Below are 20,110 nucleotides of genomic sequence, written 5' to 3'. Positions count from 1 at the left end.
CAGCAACTCCACCCCCATTAATTGAACTAGAATGTCTACAATTGTTATTCTACGCATACCCAATCATTGTAGGTTAGGCGTAAACACATTTTTCTCTTTCCATGGGACCATGGATCTGTGGAATTGTGCACCGGGATGTATTATTATATGTAGAGATTTCCTCTATCTCTGAATTAGATGGTAAGATTTGGGAGTTCTGAGCTGATGGGCTATACAAGAGATTTTGGGGGTTTTGGTTGTTTTTTTTTTTTTTTTTTTTTTTTTTTTTTTTTTTTACAAGAGATTTTGGACTCTGGAGTTGGTAAAATAGGATAAGACTAAGGATCTTCAGATGGGGTGAATATATTTTGCTCTTGAGAGGGCCTTGAATCCTTGGGGCCAGAAGATAAACTGTGATAGAAATCTAAAGATGTACCCACAAGATGGGTGCCCCCTATTATTCAGCCAAACACCAATCTAGGAATAACCTTGATGTTCTAATTATGTATATTAATCAACTGGTCTTACGATAGGGAGATTTTATCTGTGTTACCTAGGTGGAACCAATGTAAAAAAACAAAACAAAACAGCCTCTGGAAGCTGAGATTCATACATTCACCCCAGACTAATTGCCAACGAGTGAGCAGAATTTACTCTTCCAATTCTGCCCATAACCTGAAGGAGCCTGGAAATGGAATCTTCCCTAGAGCCTCTGGAAAGGAATCCAATACTACCCAAAATTTGATTTTGTTCTTATGAGACTCTATGAAGAAAACCAGCTAAGACACACTACATTCATCTATCTGACCCACGGGAATGCATGGATATGTGTAAAGCTGATAAAATTTTAGTCGTTTGTGATGGCAGCAATAGAAAATAATATAACCCTCTATAAATATTTTGTCCAGAAGAATTAACAAAATCTACAATGCCTAACCCATAAATATGTCTGTATTTCTTCCCATGTTGACGTATATTTGAACGTCTGCATGTCTATCTGTAAGCTGATTGGACCATATGTGTTCCTTCAGTTCTTTCCACGCATTATTACACTGTCTTCCAATGTCGAACATTTTTTAGTTGAAAATTAAAGTCTACCTATTGTACATATGACATATTATTCTTAGGATTCTTTCTATCTTTGGAATGTATGGAACTTTCAGAAAATATTTCAGGTTCATGATTTTCTGGCAGCAATACGATTTATCAGTCTGAAGAGGAAAGTCTTATTTCTGGGAAGTTTTCTCAATATAATTTTTAAATATTTATGTATGCCATTATTTCATTTATTTTGTTTGGGTACACCAATGTGGGGAAAGTCATATCAAGATTTAATTACATATGTAAAACTGATCAACTTTTCTCCTAATTAAATGGTAACTGAAACAATAAATACAAATTTTTATCCTGTATTTTGGTACGCTTTTAGAAGCTTAATCATAATACTTGAGGCTGCAAGAATTCGGGGAAGACTGGCATTCAGATATCTTCATGTAGATTTGAAAGAAGCTACAGTCGATAAAACTTTCTGAAGAAAATTTAGAAAAACATGGGAACTTCGTTTTGCAAATCCTGCACCCAGCAGTTATAACGCTGGTATTGAGTATATACATGATTACATGAGCAAAAAGGATAATATTGTTTGAAATTAAAATAATTATAACATTTTTTCTTTTTTTATATAACATTTTTTCAAATAAAAAATAGACATTTGCACTGAATACTGGAAACTATTGTCCATCCATAGTTATAGACATCAATTAAATGAGTGTCTATTAGAACAGGGAGATACAATTAAAATTCAAAAGAATGGGATAGATTTGTGTCAGTTGATATGGAAGGTCACAAAGCTGCCTTTTTCCTTAAATATGTAGGGTATAGAATAATATGTATAATCAGAGTTAACAAATAGACATCACAAAAGGCTGTATTTTCATATTTCAAAGTTATTTCTCAACATTTGCATATTATCAACAATTTTTTTTGCAAGACTTTTTCATGATAGCCACTGTTTTATTTATTTGGCTACTGTTGTGGTAAAGGGCACAATTCCATCTGGTGTGTCTATCTGTTACATAGAACTTGTACATATCTGCAGAGTACTCAGGTTTTCTGAAAGTACTATCTACAGAGACATTTCTCTACTTATGTTCTAGAAATTAAAAAAAATAATAATTAACAGGAGAAAATGCATGTCCATGCATGTGAGACTATGCGGTCACTTTGAAAGCATCAGTGTTTATCAAGGGATCCATTTTTGGAGAGTCTTGATAAACACTGTGTGTGTGTAGACAGCTTTAAAAATTGTATTTTTTAGCAAACATATTTAGCTAGTGCTATATTTCTTCTCGTTTAGTTTAAACCCATCATCCCTTGTTTTGCCTTCGAATCATTGATTATATTTATGATGTTACATAGTCTTGTGACATTGATGAAGGTCTAAATGACTAAGCATATAAGATATGGAAACAATGAGGACTTTGGATTATACACAGATCTGCATGTAATAATTCTATGTTTTTCTCTTGTGCAATTCTTGAAAATCCTTTTACATTTCAGAGATTCATTTTTGATTTGCAAAACAGATCAAGGTATCTCTCATGGGCTGAATTGTGTCGCCCCTAAAATTTGTACATTGAAGCCTTAGAATGTGGCTATATATGGAGTTTGGTCTTTAAAGAGGTGGTTAAGGTGAAATGAGGTCCCTTGGGTGAGCACTGATCCCATAGGACTGAGGTCCTTATAAAAAGAGAGGAGGAGGGATTCTCAGTGTCTGACTCTTGATTTTGGCTCAAATCACGATCTCAGGGCTATGAGATCAAGCCTCACATCAGGCTCCACACTCAGTGCAGGGTCTGCTTGAGATTCTTTCTCCTTCTCCCTCTTCTAATACTTCATGTGTTACTCCCCTTTCTTTAATTTTGTTTTTTTTTTTATTATTGAAGTAGAGTTGACATACACTGTTACATTAGTTTCAGGTGTACAGTATCGTGATTCCACAAGTCTATATATTATGCTGTGCTCACCAAGAGTGTCACTACCATCCGTCATGATACTCTATTGCAGAACCATTGACTATATTCCCTGTACTGGACCTTTCCTCCCCATGACTTACACATCCCATAACTGGGAACCTGTATCTTCCACTCCTTCACCCATTTTGCCCATTCCCCAATCTTCCTCCCCTCCTGACAACCATTTTTTTGTTGTCTGTGATTGTGGGTCTACTTCTACTTTGTTGTTTGTTTGTTTGTTTGTTTTTTAGATTCCACATATTAGTGATATAAGTGATGTAGATTCCACATTATTTGTTTTTTTAGATTCCACACGTAAATGAAGTCGTATGGTATTTGTCTTTCTCTGACTGACTCATTTCACTTAGCATAATACTCTATAGGTCATCCATGTTGTGACACATGACAAGATTGCATTCTTCTTTATGGCTGAGTAATATTCCATTATATATATAATATTCCATTATATATATATATATATATATATATATATAATTTTTTTTGCACCACATTTTCCTTATCCATTCATCTATCAATGAACACCTGGGCTACCTGCATATCTTGGCTATTGTAACTAATGCTGCAATAAACATAGGAGTGCAAATATCTTTTCAAATCAGTATTTTACTTTTCTTTGGGTAAATGCCCAAAGAAGTAGTGGAGTTATTAGATTATATGTTGTTTCTACTAGTAATTTTTTGAGGGACCACCATACTGTTTTCCAAAGGGGCTGCACTAGTTTGCATTCCCACCAATAGTGCAAGAGAGTTCCTTTTTCTCCATGCCCTCTCCAACCCTTGTTTCTTGTGTTATTGATTTTAGCCATTCTGACAAGTGTGAGCTAATATCTCATTGCAGCTTTGACTTGCATTTTCCTGATGATGAGTGATGTTGAGCATCTTTTCATGAGTCTGTTGGCCATCTGGATGTCTTCTTTGGAAAAAAAAAAAGCCTATTCACATCCTCTGCCCATTTTTAATCAGATTATTTCATTTTTAGGTATTGAATTGTATAAATTCTTTATATACTTTGGGTATTAACCCATTATAGGTTATATCATTTGCAAACATCTCACGATCGGTAGGTTGCCTTTTCATTTTGTTGATTTCCTCTCAAAATACTTATCTGCATAGAACTGATATAGATGTTGTGGGAAATTGACAGTTTTGATCTTTTATAAGTTAGTGAGCCACATTGTGAAGGATCCCTTTCTCTCCAGAGACAAGATTGTAAATGTATATGCTTTTCACATGTAAATTCCATAAGCCATATTTAATGTTATTTTGGTGGTGTCTCCCAAGGGAGCAGCAACTGAGATGGAAACAAAAAGGAAAAAAATCCACACATAAAAATAAAAATCAGAACACAAACGAATGCTTTTTCCTAACCTCTATCTTATCTATTCAATGAAAACATTTTTAATGATCAGTGTTCAGCTGTCTCCAACATGTTTGAAGAAAAGGTATCACTGTCTCTTTCTTTTGATTTTATTTTCACACCTGATCATCCCATGCCAAGGGTAATCATGAAGGAACTTAGAAATTAAACATTCAACTATTTAAGATTATTTCTATTTTTATGAGATGGTAGTGTAAGTTGGAAGAAATACTCTATCATGTCTTTAAGATATTTTTATGTCTGTGTCTAACCAGTGCCCACTCTTTTCTGCCCTACCGGACATGTTTTTATCCACCTCCTCTGTTCCAAGAGCACTCCCAGCTCCTATTCTCATTTTTCTGTAGATTTTCACAAGAGATGCAGTTTCTCATGGCTGGGCCTATTCTCCCCTCTCGTCAGAGAATCTTAAACATAGAACAAGAACAGAACTCAGATTCGAAAACAGCATGCCCTGCGCTAGTAAACTAAAAATGTGGGTAAATGGGAATAGTAGTACTTCTGCATGCAAACTTTTGTTTTTATTTAATGAAATTTGTACTAAGATGATACACATAAAACATATCAACATTTCACCATTAGAATTTAATGGTTTTTAGTTACTATTACCATAAAACCTAGTTCCATTTATTATAATTGCATAAGATACACTAAATGTTCTTTCTCTGATATGTAGGTTGGTTAAAAATCTCCATCATGGCTCCCAAGGAACAAAGTCTTCTATTTCCCTTATGAACTCGTGTTAAAGATCCTTATTCATTATGTTCTATAAAAATGATGAAGTCAGTGCATGGGGTTGCCTTATGTAAATTAATTTCACCTTGCCTCTTGCTTCTGAAATTATCATAATCTTCCCAAATCCAGTTTAGGCTGCCTCCTTTGTCCAGAAAGCTTTTTCTCACCACTTCCTTCCTCAAGGCCCCCATCTTGTGAGAAACCCCTTATTCCTGGGCTGACTTTATAAGACTAACACACATGTACTTCCTGCTGCTGTTGTTGTAATCCAATAAGTGTTAAGATTTCCAAAAGGTTTTGTCTGTTGACATCCACAGTTTGACTGCCTGTTGGGCATTTGACATTTGCTTAGTGAGACATCTGTTTAATAGATTGATTTTTTTTCTTTTTCTTCTTCTCTCTCTTTTTTTTTTTAATCAGGGATCATTTTTTTAAATGTCCATCAGTATTCACGAATGGGCTGAGAAAAAGTAGTGAGTAGTTAAGCTTTTTGGTTAAGAACACAGGAAAAAAAAGTTTCCATTATGCCAGAATTAAAATCAAGCTCACGATATTAGCAGACAAGCTAGTTTTTCAAGGTTTGGGCAAAAGTGGCTAAAGAAACCAAGCCAACTGCAAGAATGTTTTCTGGAGAGATCAAGGAGCAAGAAAGGAGCTGTCCTCAGATGTTGAAAGAATGCAAAGTATTTCACTGTTGAATGTGCTTTCTTTGCTGAAGAGCCAGCGGGAGAGGGTGGTTTGTTTATTTGAAGGGAGCTTACCTCCCCTGTTTTGTCAAGGTGTCAGGTTTCATAGGAAGCTGAAGACCTTGTAGTGTGCCCTGTAAGACCCCTAAGTTTTTCACTGGATACTCTGTGCATTATTTCGTCTCTAGTATTCAAAGAAAATCCCCAACATCCTTATCTAAACTAGGTAAATGATAGGTGTTCAATATAACTCGGCTGTTAGGCCACCTCATTGGAGCTCTGCAGTCCTGCATTTGTGAAAAATAGTTGCAAGAGAATTTTGAACTGACACATGGAAAAAGAAAGGACAGCTTCACTTTATTTTGCTGGGGAATGCTTGATATTTGCATAATCGCCCGCGTCATCTACCAGCTAATATGATGATAATAGTATGATGGCTCTGCCAAGCCCTTTCCAAATCCGTGCCTATCTAAATATCATTTTGATAAAGTTGGTGAATCTGAAGAAAATAAATTATGACAGAATATATCACATTTATTTTTAATTAATACAGTTCTTGATTATCCAAAATATAACATCTGGTATGCATCTGGATGAGTGGAAAACATGATACCCTGTAGGTAAAGAGTCAATATAATTAGTAGAAGCCAAAGACACTGACGTGCAATTTGATTTTTTTTTTTGCACACACAAAACTCTAAAATGCTAAGCCGTCAAGATTTATGCCTTGTGATAAGATGCATGAGTCCTTTGATCTTTACCTTTCTTGTAGAGTAGAGCTGGACAGGATGTGTGTAATAGTGTTCATATCGACTATTGGATACGCAAAACACACATCCTGAATATGCTTGACTTTGAATATCCTAAGCCACATGAACTGGTATGATCGTTGTTAATTTAATGCTAGAAATACATGTAGGTATTTCACTGCATTGTGTCGCTATCATGAGGACACAGAGTACATGTTCGGCTTGCGTTTCTTAGATTAAATTTAAATAAGCCAATTAAGACAAACCAAATTATGTGTGGATGAGACGAGAGAGAAAAGACGTGACCATAGGGAGCTGATTATTTCTGATAATGGCATAAATGAAAATTGCATGCCTCTGACCAACTGTTTCAAGTCTTTGTCAATTTTCCAGCAGATGTGACACTTCAGTATATGTGGAATGGAAATGCAGAAATGTCATTTTTTAAAAAATATGGTGACTTAAAGAAATCATAATGTAATGTCAATAATTAATGTCAACTACTAATAATGTAGTTCCAAATATCGCTCCCACAGCAATCAAGACTTGCTTGCATAATCCGATGATCTTTTTTATGGACAATACGTTCCAAAAAGTGGAACGTATCTCCTGTCTCCTCTGTGTTCACATGCATATGTGAATTCAATATTGGTATTTTCACTACTGAATTTGAGAGTATGTGGAAGAGTACGTGCTTGATAGAATTGCATGTTACAAAATTTCTGCAATTTGAGTGACTTTTTACTTGGACCAGAAAGATGCGTGGAATGACCTGATTATAGTGCAATTTCCTGTAGCGTTGTGCTACATTGAGAGTACTTACCACTCATTTCCCATCCTGGGAAGCCCTCCCCAAGGGATCTCCAACCCCTCCAACCCCTCCAACCTCAAGGACAAGCAGTCAAGGGCAGTGATGGAAAGAGACAGAAGAGAAATATTTGTTGGAGCTGCAACCACGAACCTAGAAAGTTTATAGGGCCCCATGAAAGATAGGTTATGTGTGCTTGCCCCTCACATATCATGCCCCTCTCTGGTATGGCTCAACTTCCATAATTCTCATCTCACACTTCATCCTGTCTGGACTTCTCATCACCAACTCTTACTCCCACGTGTGCCTTTGCAAAGATCTGCTTTGACCTAAAGGGGAACGGAGCAGGTCAGAATCCACTTCCACATGGGAAATCACTCCACAAAGAGATCTTTATTTCTCAAGACATGGCATGGAGGGATGAAGGCTATTTTTTTTTAATCTTACATATCCCACTAACTGTGGTTGGACAAAGAACTCCTTGATTCTGTCCTAGGAAGTTTAAGAACAAAGTTCGACCTTATTACCTTCAGAGTTTAGGAACAACATTTTCTTGGGTGAAATGTCACAAGTGGTCCCAGCATATAAGCAAAGAGATTGTCAAGCAGAGATAGAATTTCCTTGTAACACCCAGTGGACAGAGAAGTGACATGAGTATGCTTGCTTCTCATCAATATTCAGAGTCTCCATGATAATTATTTTGAGACTGAACAGCCATGCCATTAAATAAAATCATTCCCCCTGTCTAGGTGATTTGTTTGGATTATATATACATCTATATATGTATGTATATTTGTATTATTTATATTTATATTTCTAGGTGATTTTGGGGGGTTACAAATACCCAAAGACACCAAATAAACATTCTAAAAGCTTCTCCACTGTGACTGACAAATTTGGAGGGAGAGGGGCTTTATATTTCTGTTATCATTCTATAGCTCTGGACGACACTTTAATCAATATATACCATAAATTTCTTTCTAGTTAAATATCTAAAGATGAGAATTTCAGAGCATAAAACGTACCGTAACCACCAAAATCCCTACCCCTTCTCTATACAGCTTACCTAATAATAAGATGGCAAATAATACTTTGCTCTTGTGTTTTTTAATACCAAATGTTCCGCCATTTATTCCAACAAGAATGTGCAATCAATTGTAATGTTTGCAAACAACGAAACAGCTTGCTTATGGCCTGAAAGCATTAAAATGTTAAAATGGTATATTAGATCATTTTCTCAAACACGGCCTATAACCTAGAATTTTATGTGCATGTAGTATTCTGTGGAAGTAAATTAGAAATAGGTCCTAGCTGTTACCTCATGCACAATTAATGAGTGTCGTTTTAGATGGCAGCTATCCCTAACAGCACAGTTCTATGTTAAGAAAATAGAATCTGAATCTCTCTTGGTGAAACTTAAAATGATTCACTTTCCATCATCTGTACGACTGTCATAAGGCTATTTCTTGTCCCTTCTGGAACCAGGCAAAAGTATATTTAATGAGCTCAAAACATTCTTCTCCTAATTTGTGGCTTTTCTATACTAATACATAATTTCTCATGTGTAAATATATTTAGTTAGAACCTTGGTAACTCTAGAGTCACCTGACATTTTATTATTGCTACAAAAAAAAAAAAACAGAAAATGTGAGAGGAAACAAATGTTTTTAAAAATTACCTTTGTTCTAATTTGTTTTTACTTGCATTAGTCAGCGAGAGTTACCGTAACAAAACAGCACAGACTGGGAGGCTGAAACAACAGGCATTTATCTCTCACAGTCCTGGAGGCTGGAATTCTGAGATCCAGGTGTGGGTAGGATTGGTGTCCTCTGAGGCCTCTCTCCTGGGAGTGTAGACACCATCTTCTGCCTGTGTCTCCATGTGGTCATTCTTCTACATTCTGTGTCCTCATCTTTTCTTATAAGAACACCAGTCCTATGGGATCAGGGGTCATGAACTCATTTTACCTCGGTCACATCTTTAAAGCCCTCATCTCCGGATATAACCTCATTCCGAGGTCCCAGGGATGAGGGCTTCAGCACATGATGTTTAGTGGGGACGCACTTCAGTTTCTAACACCAGACCAGTGGAAAGCTTGTGCTCTTAAATCCATCTACCTCACCTCCCATCAATGTGTCCTTGTTCGTACGTGAAGCCTGTGAACCCCCTGAGCCTATGCAAGCACTTCCTCAGGCTGTTGCGAGAGACAGCATTTCTGGCAATTCATTTCCTGTACTCCAGGGATAAACCATTCTTTTATTGGAAGGAACAGGAAGTCATTGTGATGGACCGTTAAGAGTAGTAACACGGAACAGTGTTTCTGGGGAGTTCTGATGGGCAAAAAATCACCCAAGACCCCGTTACAATGTAGGTTCAGATTCAGTGGGTCTGGACTAAATCTACATTTCAAACAAAGTGGTCCAAAGCCTGCATCTTCTGTAGCACAAGACTGTAGTTATTTATACCAAACGCTAGAGGTCTAATGAAACTTTGGGGAGGTCCAACCAGCGAACCCCTTTCCCTGCATATTCTAATTTAATGGGTTTGGTGGCAGGACACAGAGCTGCAAATCTCAAGCAATCTGGACTACTATTTGCTGTGGGTTTAAGTAAGTTACTTGCCTTCTCTTTGCCTCACTTTTACCAGCTGTAACATGGAGCAGTCATGAACAATACCCACCTCAAAGCTGTGATGAGAATTAGTTCACATAATATTTATAAAGCTATTTTTTTATAAAGCTATTTAAAAAAAATCCTGTGATATCAATATACCTATTGACATGGGGAACTCTTAGCCCTTATTCCTTAACATATTTTGCTCCTTGCTATGTTATTGCCACTACTTCCTTTTAATGAAATAAAGTCCCTACTGTTATTTACAATAAAAACCAAGTTATAGATTGAATCTTCAAGTATGGTTAAAGAGAAATCATCTAAGCAAGACCTTCATAATAGGATTTATAGTACCTACACAACAACTTATATTACCATTGAACACAAGAAATCATTTTATTTATTTTTTTAAGAATTTATTTCTTTTTCATAGAGAGAGCACAAGCAGGGGGAGGGGCAGAGGGAGAGACTCCCCACTGAGCAGGGATTCCAATCAGGAGGCTCTATCCCAGAACCCTGAGATCATGACCTGAGCCAAAGGTAGACACTAAACCTACTGAGCCACCCAGGCACCTCACAAAAAATTATTTTAAATATCCAATGTGTTAGGCTTTGTATAAGGCACTTATCAGGCTCACTATACCCGCCTAGCTTGGGGTGCTTTGTTAAAGTCATGAACTGTCATGACACTGTTTGTGGCAGCCCTAGAGAATGAATACGGGAACTTTGGAGAATGGTCACTTTCACAACAGGAATTAGACATCGATATTGTGTTTCTGAAAGAGCCCGGGTGTCCATCAAAACGAGTGGAGAAAGGAGATGTGGTGTATACAGACAATGGAATATTACTCAGGCATCAAAAAGGATGAAATCTTGCCAGGTGCAATGATGTAGATGGATGTACAGATAATACCCTACAGATCTAGGGTTATCCTAAGTGAAATGAGTCAGTTACAGAAAGACAAATACCATGTGATTTCACTCATAGGTGGAAGTTAAGAAACAAAACTAATGGATATGGAAGAAGGGAAGGAAAAACAAAATAAGGCAAAATCAGAGAGGGAGACAAACCATAAGAGAGTCTCAACTATAAGAAACACACTGAGGGTCACTGGAGGGGGTTGGAGGATGGGGTAACTGGGTGATGGGCATGAAGGAGGGCATGTGATGTGATGAACACTGGGTGTTATTTGCAACTGACGAATTGCTAAAGTCTACCCCTGAAACTAATAATACACTGTATGCTAATTACTTGATTTTGAATTTAAATAAATAAATAAAAATAAACTACATGTCCCCTAGCAGTCTGCATGGTATATCCTGCCTCAGCGTCAGGGTTTCACGGCCACCAGTTGAGAACCACTGGGATAGACCAACACATTGACAGGCAGGGTCTTTCACGCTAAGGCAGATTTTCCAGTGTTGGCTTTGCTGTCATTGGGGTTGGGTAATTGTTTGCTGCAGGGTAGGCTGTTCACCAGCATCCCTGACCTTAACCCAGTCAGTGCCAAAGGCAAATCCTCTTCTCCAGATGTAACATCTGAAAATGCCTCTCGACTTGGCCACACGTCGTCTGTAGGGGACAGGGTCACCCTGGGGTAAAACCATTATTTACTTCACGAAGTCATATTTTTTTCTTTAATACATCCAAAGCTCATTGTATGGAGTCTTTCAGAGCAAGGCAACTTCTGATTCCTTGAGCCGTCTACACAGCGACCTTTGTTCTTCATGAGCCACATTTAGAATCATCTAAGGACAGGGTATTTGCCACATGTACACATTGTACTTAGTGACTTAATTGATTATATTTAAATAATATATTTAAATATATTTAACAATATATTTAAAATATATTTTAAAGTGTTTAAATATATTTAAAAACTATTTTGAAAATAAGAGTAATCAAAAAGCCAATTTGGCCAGCCAACAAATAAGAAAGTAATCATCTCTGAAAACATGTGTATTAACTAGTTGATGCGTGCCTCACCTGCTACCTTAATGTTAAAGGTTTAAATACCTTACATGATTTGAATTAAGTGTGATTTTTAATTAAATATTACCCAAAGTGACTACATGATGAGAATTTACTTTGCTCAAAAAAAAAAAAAAAAAAAAATGCCGGTAACATCAACATTAGCAGCCAGGACAACCCAGGGACAAACAGATCTGTGTGAACCATGAGAAAAACAAGGTCACTGTAGTTTGATGGTAACATATAACTTACAGGATCCATTCCGCTGGAGATCTCAATTTAAAATTTCATGAAAGAAGGTTTTCTGCTCACATGTCAAAGGCCGCTGCTAATGAAGGTGTATAATAGCAACCGGATAATGATCGAAATTTTGCAGGCATCACTTTCAACATCTGTTTTTAATTTAGATTTTCATTAATTGGATGGTGAGCTGTAATTTTTGGTTTCAGTTCGTGCTAAAAGTATATGCTGCCTACATAATTACTGATATTGTTATTCTTCCATCAACTTCATGAGCAGAAAGTCACCCGTTGCTGTCCTTTTTTCTCGTTGTTGTAATGGACCCTTTGGTCAAGGGATAGAGCACAGACCAAGACGGGGTTCAAAATTGGAAGGAAAAGAAAACCTGTCTGCTCAGAGACACGATTTCCCCGGCATTCCTGTAAAAATTAGGTGAGGACAAAGTGGAAAACAACACAGTTAAAAATTGGTCTTGCAATCTGTTTCTGATGTGCCAACAATCTGTGAGATTTCTACTAGGGGCAGGAAGGTTTTTTATCACATACACCCACATATCCCCATATTATAGAGCATCATCTTTACAGTCAGTTTCATGCAAACTATATTCCTCTTTATATATTGCTAGACATATCAGATGTGCATTGACTAGATACCTTTCCAATGAGTTAATTTAGCATAAAAATCTTTAGATAGGGGGCACCTGGCTGGCTCAGTCAGTGGAATATGTGACTCTTGATCTCGGGGTTGTGAGTTTGAGCCCCACGTTGAGAATAGAGATTCCTTGAAAATAAATCTTAAAACAATTTTTAGATAAAATCATGACAGTCATGGAAGCAAAAGAAAAATAAGATATTTCTGTTTGTCATGTTTACATTACTTCATGTAAGCCAGTGTTCTGATTTATTTTAAGACCTGGGTCTGTACACTTAAATTTTTTTTTTTCACACTGAAGGCACTATATAGATTTCTATATTTTGCATGCAGAAGAAATCTCTCAAAAAGTAGAACTTCAACTTAAACCATTTTGAAACTTATTTATGTAAAGCTTGTGTGAGAAGATGCCTTTTGTATGATCTAATGATTAACTTGCAATGTGAGGAAATGTGTTTGACTTTAAACCGTACTTTCCACTTCATCTGTTAGACTTTCTGGAAAATGCTAAGGGAGCCTCTGAAACCCCAAATCTGCTCCGCTAGAACATTTCTAAGAACTTTGCTCCAAACTATACATCCTCACTTTTCTCGCTAAAGCCAAGTTGACCAAGCAATCTTTGCTAAGCCATAGGACCAGCCTTATAAGCCACTATTTCTGTAAGTTGGCCCCACAGAGATCAAGCTTCTCCTACCTTCTTAGGATCTGATGCATGTAGAGTGCTTCATGAAATAAAGGGATCTGAGTCCTCTATGGAATGTCAGGTTATCCACAGCCAGACACCATACTTTGCATTTCACCTAGAAAGAAAATGAGCCAAAATACCTAGGCATCCTCTACATGCTGGGTGGCATTCAGTGGTGACCACAGGGGCAAGAGTCCACCATTGGGTTCATCACCCTACTTTCCTATACACTTTGCTACCCAGTGCATGTATTGTTGCTTGGAGTATATGTAACAGGTCATGGTGTTGACAGTGTAGTGGATAGATACATTACAGATCTATCTAATATAGTGCTATAGATTATTATAGCAAAATCCTAGTGCTGTGTAGGAAACATCATGCCATCTTTGCAAAATCTTCTCATTTCAAATTAGAATTGCTTGGTTTTTACAAAGTCCTGGTAGCGGCAGTGTTGCCCTCACCATCGCGGTCTAGCGATCGCGCTCTGGAATAACGTATCAGAACAAGATGTTCTCCAGCCCAGTGAGCAAAGACACCCAGAATATTGCATCAACAGGGTTCAGATTAAGCAGGTCCAACTCTTTTGCAGGAGGAAGTTGTTCGGACACCCAGGTCATAGCCTCATGGGCAAGAACCTATGACCAGTTGACAAAGTAAAGCCATGCTTGGGTGTTGCGGACATAGGACACTGCACGACATGCTGGAACCATTGGCATGGACTGCTCCTTAGTGCTGCTTGGGTCCCATTAGGACCCCAAAATGATGGGATGTGAGAAGAGAGAATGGTGCTTCATGCAATGTAGGAACAGAATGGATGTTCAGAAGCACAACTGAGTGTTGTTCATTGAGCTGAATTAAGCCCACCTCCAACCAGGGAGAAAGGCTGATCCTTTACAGAGAAGTAGCTAGAGTAGTAGATTTGGTACCCAGATTCCCATTGGTTGCACAAAGGAGCCACAAAACCCAAGGCATGAGGGAGACTGTCTATTGCTAGAGAGCCCTGTAATCCCTGACGTGTGTATTTCCAAAGTGTGGACTGAATAAATGCACATTTACATGGATCTACCTCAACAGTGGCACATGTGTATGCCGAGAAAAGATATAGGGAATGAAACCATGGAGCACAGACAGAGTAAAATTTATTTGCAAACTGAATAAAGGTTGTATCTGCTGACTTTAATGTTCTGCATGAAGCCATGTTGAACACAATATTCCGAAAAATGTATAACGGAGACATGCCAATTTCTACTTTTCAGTTTTGCTTTTATTCATCCAATCAACCATCTTTCTTGTATATAGACCAAATGCTGCACATCTCATCCTCAAGTTGTCTTTCTTACAGGGGCACCTGGGTGGCTCAGTTGGTTAAGCATCTGGCTCTTGGTTTCTGCTCAGGTGATGATCTCAGGATCATGGTCTCAGGGTCGTGCAATCGAGCCTTGCATTGGGCTAGACAATCAGTGGGGAGTCTGCTTGAGAGTCTCTCTCTCTCTCCTCTATCCTACTCACATGTGATCTCCCCATCTCTCTCTGTAAAATAAATCAATAAAATCTTTTAAAAAAACACCAGATGTCGGGGCACCTGAGTGGCTTGGTGGTTGAGCATCTGCCTTCAGTTCAGGGCATGATCCCGGGGTCCTGGGATGGAGTCCCGCATTGGGCTCCCCACAGAGACCCTGTTTCTCCGTCTGCCTATGTCTATGACTATGTCTCTCTGTGCCTCTCATGAATAGATAAATAAGTTCTTTAAAAAAATAAAATAAATTTTTTTTAAAAAGATGTCTTTGTTACAATTGAGACATAAAGTTAGCTAGTTTCTCATGCAAACTGCAATCCCTCCTTCTGTTGGACATAAAACAAAACAGAATGGTGTATGTGTGTGTTACTATACACACATGTATTTTTTTTCTCCCACCAAAACCCATGTACTAAATAAATACACAGCCTCATTATTTGACTGTGCTGGGATGAACTCTGTATTTTGAACAGAAGCTAGCTATTATCCCTCCAAACAATGGATCTCTATTGGGTTTGCTGTACTCAAAGTACCTCCAAGTGCCATGCATTTTTCTGTACAAGGAATGCATCATTTCATTTCCTCCACAAACCAAGACAGTACATTTCAAGTCTTTTAAAGACAGAATGGTGTTTTTATTTTTACCTTTTTGTGTTGCAGGGACATCGAGTCGAAATATGAGGCCACGTGTGAAATTATTTGTCTGAAGGAAGGTTTATTAAAACATCCCGCGTTCACAACAGCAAGACTTGGGAAAGCTTTTGTGAGCAGTTCTTGACACTTTAATACCAAACCCAGCTCTCCTTATTTCACTACGTAGCTTTTTAAAGTCAGACATGAATCTGAGTGCTGGAAGCAATCACACCAATTAGTGAAGCTCTGTGACATGTTTTGTGTTTCTTCTCAGAAAAGAAACGGGACACTGGAAATGGACACTAGCAACGACAGCACTCATCCCCGCTCTGCTGGGCATGCACGTCGTTAGGGGCTGTGCAACCACTGCTGTGCCATCCTTACGGGCTTTACATAAATAGCCTCCTGTTTTTTTAAATAAATTATATTATAAATTACGATCAATTATGAACCATCCAGCAAAAATGTTAATCATCCCCAAATCTCCAAAGGGTGCTGACTGTACCGACTTGAATCCTGAGCTTCCAATGGTAACCTGGTGGCTCCCAAAGTTGTTAGTTTGAAGAGGGTGTGTACCCACTGGGATCGATGGATGGATTGATTGATTTTTTCAGGTTTAATTATATATTTTAGAGAGAGAGTATACAGCATTGGGAAGGGCAGAGGGAGAGAGAATCTCAAAACAACTCTGCTGAGCTCAATGCAGGGCTCAGTCCCATGACCTTGAGATCATGACCTGAGCTGGAACCGTGAGTCCAATGATTGACTGACCAAACCACCCAGGCACACCCCGACTGGGATCAATTTATAATGAATCAAAGCTTACCTGAGTCTGTAGGAAGATATGCAACTTGCTCCTGGGAAGTCCTTTCATGTCGCCGATTAAATGTTCTTAAGAGAGCAAGTCAGTATTTTTAGGTGTGTTTAATCAATAGGATCGGGAAAAATTGAATTTTGTTTCCTACCTACTATATACTTATTATTAGACATTGCTGTACGTGTCCCCTAAAGCATCTCTGTACTATGTAAAGGGAAGTGAATTCCAATAAAGAAGTCAATGCCCATCTTAATTGTTTGGGGAGTTCTGTGAAACAGTTCTAACACGGTGGGCAATTACACTCTGAGTGTTGAGTTAGCGAAAGCATGGATTACGAAGGAAGTAGAGCAAGTAGTCCAAAGTAGACTCAAACTTTAATTTTAGTTTGGATTTGCTCTTTGGAAGCAGGACCATTCAGGAGCAGGGGCGTAATGCATAGTATGATGTACAGTTTGAGGTTTAATTGAAGCATGCATTTTCCTGCTAAAAGGGAATATGCACAAGGACACCTGGGTGGCTCAGTAGGTTAAGCATCTGCCTTGCGCTAAGGTCATGATCTCAGGCTCCTGGTATGGAGCCTCACGGGCTCCCTGCTCAGCGGGGAGCCTGCTTTTCCCTCTCCCCTATGCTTGTGCTCTGTCTTGCTCTCTCTCTCTCTCTCTCAAATAAAAAAAGAAATTAATACAAAAAATAAATTAATACATAAAAATAAAATATTTTTTTAAAAAGAGGGACCATGCACAACCCATTTTGACTATTTAGGGGCTCAAATAGTTGCAGAGAGTGGAGAGATAAGGGAAGAGATGTGATATATAGGTGAGATGTGGGCTGCTGCCCATCGAGCGAGTCTACACGCGCTTGCACAAAACAGGTGAAAAATAAACACCCAGCCATCATTTGGGGCTTGGAAGTTGAGGCAGAAGAATAGGGTATGGCCAAGAATACCAGAAAGCTGAGTCTCAAGTATAAAACAATAGTGCAATTGGGATTATTTCACAGCGAGAATGACCCCGGTTGACTGCTAACCCACCCCACTTCCTCATGTCGATGGATGATTTGGAATATGCACAATTTTTTCCCCCAAAGCCAAATAAGCATCCAGCAAATGTTGATAGACGAATGATAGGGGGGTAGATAGATGACAGGTAGATGCATAGATAATAGAATGGACAGGTGATAGGTTGATTGATAAAATGAATGTCTCCATTAATAAAAGTGGTTTTCTTTAAAGCTCTTGCGGTAGGAAAGCCAATGATTATAGTGCAGCTGGAGAAATTACTATTTGGTTTAAAATAACCTGAATATTTATCTACATACCACACAAGTGAATTCTTCTGTTTGAGGGAGCCCTAATGCAATAAAGATCCGTGACCTCTGGATCCTGGAACGCAGAACACCCATGATCCAAAGGCCGACTAAAGAGAAAGAGGGCTTTTATATTTATATAGTATTGATTTTTACCAAGCAATAAAATATAAATAACCATTACAGTTTGACTTTTAATACTTCCAGAAAACACTGTTTCTGTCTCTTTCTCTCCCTCTCTTTTTTTGGAAGAGTATTTGCCAAAACTTGACCACGTACTGGGTGGCTTAATAAAGCTATTGTATTGTGAGAATGATGTGTAAGAAAGCGACAGAGACACTTGTAAGAGAGCCTGTGTAGAGAGGTTCTACTGAGTTCCAGGCATTGCCCCGTTGCTAGGGGAAAAAGCAGAACACTATAGTGTGATTGATGGCTCCTCTCGGCTCTGATAATCCATTGAGTGACATAAAAAAGGAGTAAAATATACAAGCATCCTATAAAGAAATCATTCAAATTATGGATCTTTTGTACAGATGCTCAGTCACAAATGCTCCCCATAGACGATTTCACAAACCTTCTGGTCAACTATTTTTATTAAATCAGGTGAACAACTTATTAACTGTATTTTAATTTTAAATTAGCTTAATTTGATTACAAATATAAATGAATTCGCTCTAAGTCATTTCATAAAATATGAGCATGTATTATTACAGAATTAAAAGGAAGCACGTGGGAGCATTTTATTTATTTTTGTATTTTTTTTAATTGAAGTTCCATTTGCCAACATGTAGTACAACACCCGGTGCTCACCCTGTCAAGTGCCCCCCTCAGTGCCCGTCACCCAGTCACCCTTCATGGCAGCATTTTAAATGTGTTAGAAATAAATGTAAATGACTCTAGATTCTGTTGTCCTTTCAAGTATCGATGATTGGATTTTATGTCAGATGACAAAATTTCTCTAAAATGACGTGCAATTTTATTTATAATTATTTTAATTTTTTTCTTATTTATCAGAGAAGTTCCAAACATAAGATTTGGGTGATTTTTAATTTTTTTAATTTTTATTTTTTTAAAGATTTTATTTATTTATTCATGAGAGACACAGAGAGAGGCAGAAACACAGGCAGAGGGAGGAGAAGCAGGCTCCATGCTGGAGCCCAATGTGGGACTCGATCCCAGAACTCTGGGATCATGCCCTGAGCTGAAGGCAGACGCTAACCGCTGAGCCACCCAGGCATCCCTGGGTGATTTTTTAAATTGGCTTTTAAATGTTAACCCAAAGGAAGCCACTCAAAAGACTCCTAACTCATGAGCTGACTTGGAAGAAATATCACTCATATTTCAAATCAAGTTGAATTTTAAAGTCCATATAGAGATATTTTAATGCTACAACTATATTTGGGTAAAGTTTTCTGGGTAGAAATATACCAAATTTAAATAAAACCTGTACATATTTTATGTATGCATGCATGTATAATATGTACATTACCTATATAGTATGAAAATGTTACCTTTTCATATTTACTGGAGGTTTTTTCTTTATATATACTATATGTTTTTATCAGTATCCTTTTTTAGGTTCATGCAAGAAAGCTTGGAGTATTAAGGAATTAACGGAAAATACTAGAAATTATTAGGAAGTTTTTGTTTGTTTAAAACACATCTGTTCTACATCTTGGAGATTCTTTAGTATTTTTGAAACCACTTTATTGAGGCACGATAGCCATACAAAAAGCATAGGTGGTGGGTACACATTGATGGGTTTGGCAGTAAGGCCATCCCCGTCACACCATCACCACAATCTATGCCATGAATATTTCTTGCAATAATTTTCCTCCCTTCTGACCCATTTCTTGCAATAATTTTCCTCCCTTCTGGCCCATTTCTTGCAATAATTTTCCTCCCTTCTGGCCATCGGAATAAATGGATGTCAGCTAATTGATTCAGGAAGGGAACACGGTTTATCGAATGTCGTGGAAAAATGCTGCCAGAATTAACGGTCACTGAGGAGCCCTGTTCCCTTGAATCAGGAGCACAACGCGTGGTGTGGGTTTTCAGTGATGAACGGTGTGATTGAACGAATTAAAATGCGTTTCGTACGATGACAGCAGCTCTGAGGCGTTTTGCAAAGTGTGATAATGGATTCACCAAAATGAAAGGGGGAAAGTTACCTTTCACTGCTGTACGTGGCAAAAATAGGAACTCCAACTATGATTTGCTATGTCATCAAATACTCTACTGATAGTTAATCCTCTTGTTTTCACACACATTTTTGGTGTTTTTATACTACCCGTTAGCAGACATAAAACTCTT

The 20,110-nt window shown here is 37.9% G+C and overlaps 1 long non-coding RNA gene across 1 annotated transcript in view; it reads left to right on the top strand.

Moving 5' to 3' along the window:
- The window catches only part of LOC119868148, a 39,188-nt gene extending 22,357 nt beyond the window's left edge, over window positions 1–16,831 (top strand). Inside the window, exon 3 of the long non-coding RNA XR_005386074.1 lies at window positions 15,703–16,831. This is a non-coding gene — a long non-coding RNA (uncharacterized LOC119868148). The remainder of the gene's footprint in view (window positions 1–15,702) is intronic.
- The last annotated feature ends 3,279 nt before the right edge of the window (window positions 16,832–20,110 follow it).

This window comes from Canis lupus, chromosome X (genome assembly GCF_011100685.1).
Source record: "Canis lupus familiaris isolate Mischka breed German Shepherd chromosome X, alternate assembly UU_Cfam_GSD_1.0, whole genome shotgun sequence".
Lineage (NCBI taxonomy): Eukaryota > Metazoa > Chordata > Mammalia > Carnivora > Canidae > Canis > Canis lupus.
The sequence above is the reverse complement of the archived record's forward strand: the minus strand, read 5'-3'. Positions and strand labels throughout refer to the sequence as shown.